The sequence below is a fragment of the Lygodium microphyllum genome, chromosome 19 (genome assembly GCF_053477565.2).
Source record: "Lygodium microphyllum isolate KBCC chromosome 19, Lygodium_microphyllum_v1.1.10, whole genome shotgun sequence".
NCBI lineage: Eukaryota > Viridiplantae > Streptophyta > Polypodiopsida > Schizaeales > Lygodiaceae > Lygodium > Lygodium microphyllum.
This window is the reverse complement of record NC_141153.1, coordinates 36892875-36895343: the sequence shown is the minus strand read 5'-3', so window position 1 is coordinate 36895343 and position 2469 is coordinate 36892875.

Genomic DNA, 2469 nt, shown 5'->3' with positions numbered 1-2469 from the left:
CAAAACACTAAATCCCTTTTGGGCGGTCATCCCCTTAACCCCTTTTTTACAATGGCCGACCATGGCCTAGACCCTTTTTCCCATTGTCCTCCTACCTTTCTAGCTTCCTTCCTACCACCCATCTACCTTTACAATTTGCACGGGTGAGAGCCATGGTGCTCTTAAAATAAATCATGGTGCACCTTGTACTCTTTTACAAAAGTATTGACTTGCACTTTTTCTTGTGCATCTTTCTCCTTAAATTCGAACTTTTCTACACTTCTTGTGTTTCCATATTTTTCTTGGCACACCTTCGTCTTTCATTTCACTTTTACCTTGGCCTTGTCTTCTGCTTTAGATTTTCTAGATTTTCCACCTTGTTCGTCTGAGGGTTAACATTACCCCCCTCCTAGACGAGTGCCAGTCCATGGCACTCATTGTCGCAAGTAGCAGGCTTTGGCATGCATCGAAGACGTTCTTGAAAGGGACTGTTGTGGTTTGTCATGGATGAGTTGTTGTGGTGGTGCGGATGAAGGTCATTGGTGGTACTTTGGTGGTAGGTTTGGATGGTGATAGGGTTTTTGTAGTTGGAGATAGGGTTGTTCTTTGTTGGGAGTTGCACTCATGGCTGTCACAGGTGTTGGTGTTCAAGGGATTCTGCGTCTAATGATTCTTTAGTGGGCTTGCATGATAATAAAAGATAAGAATCCAAAGCTGAGTGTTGATGAAGGGCTGATGACACTTTCGTTGGAGTTTTCAATATCTACAATTGAAAACCTCTCATATATGGTCTCTCCATGGGGGTAGTGCTAGTCTTCTTGTCATGCACAAGATGTAGTTTGATTAGTTTGGGAGACAGGTCGAGCTCTAAGCAAGTTGGGAGTATCGTCCTGTACTTGAGGACCAAAACTGTGTATAGATTGTGATGCAGATATTATGTGAGTGCACGTGCATACTTAGATATTATGTAAGTAGAAGACTATTGGTCTAGTTCCCCATAACAATGCGTGGATGAAGCAAGGGTTCAATGGGGTGGAAAAAGTGCCGTTGTTGAGGAGAAGTACACTTGAAGGCTTCTTGAGACATCATTTGTGATTTTGACAACACAATGTAGCGTAACTGAGCTCATTGACACCAAGATTAGATTGCGAAGGCCGGGATTAGATTTGATCAAGTAGCAGGGGCCTTCAATGTCGGTGGTTGATTGCCATTGTTGAGTATACTTGAAAAAAGAAAAAGGAAGTGCACTACCTGGGGGTGCATCTACCACACTGTGCAATGTTGCATGGTGTTCATGCTAGTAAAATTGGGAGTTGGGTCAAACCTTAGGGAAGCCTGTGGTGTTGTCCCACACTTGAGGACCCAGTTTGTGTATAGGGGAGATGCTGTGGGTATCACTTAGGGAAACAGATCTAACCATAGGCGAGCACAAACTCCCTACGTGTGTCCTACCCTTGCTGTAGGTATCACTTAGGGAAACAGATCTAACCATAGGCGAACACAAACTCCCTAGGTGTGTCCTACCCTTGATGTGCCCTAAGTGTGAAGTGGGGGTTACATGAAGGGCTAGGGGGTCATGCACGGAGCCAGTTGACCAAGGCCACCAGTCATGCCTAACCTGAGGACCCCTATGTGCAATGTTTGTCGCACTCTGATATACATGGAAAAGCCCATTGTTTCTTTCCTTTTTCTTTGTGCGAGTCTTTGTTTGTTTGCTCTTTCTTTCTTTCTTTCTTTCTTTCTCTTTTTTCTTTCTTTCTTTCTCTTTTTTTTTGTTTTGTTTTGTTTTGGAGATGCATTGGGAGGGGGCACATGAGACATCATCTTGATGCTCTACAGTAGTTACATTCCGAGGGGGCCTAAGAGATTTACCAAGGAATGCATGGCTTGGCATGGAACCCTTTTCTCTTCTAACTATACTTGTTATCGCCACAAAGGGGCTTGGTTCCTGCACTTGTTCTTTCTTTCATTGATCTGATTCAGAGTCACGCCCTTCTTCGTGGACCAGCTCCGTGGCCTCTGCTGAGGTTCATCTGGTTGAGATTAGGGGAGCACCTTGCTCCTCTACTCCTAAGCCATTGTTAGGCTTAGGTGTCATGGCATGGAGTCCATGTTGCAACGATGTACCAGCTTGTAGGCTAAATCTTTGATTCCATCTTCATTAGAGTAATTCCCTCCTCCCTTTTTGCCTTAGTCATTCTTCCTCCTCTTTTAGCGTTTGCTTGTGCTCTTCTTCTAATCTCTTCAATTCCTCCTGTACCCTTTGCAACTCTCTATGTTCTTTGGAGGTGGATCGAGTTCTTCTTATGGGGATTTTGAGAGTGTGATCTTTCCTTTCCGCTTGACTTGACAATTTTTTAGCCTTGCTGATTACGGATTGTCCTCTTACTCTCTTTCTATTGAGATGGTTGGTCATTCTCCTTTTTATTAGTAACTCTCTCCATGTTGTCATGCTGTTCCTTGTGGACTTTGTCTCCCTCTTGTTCTTGG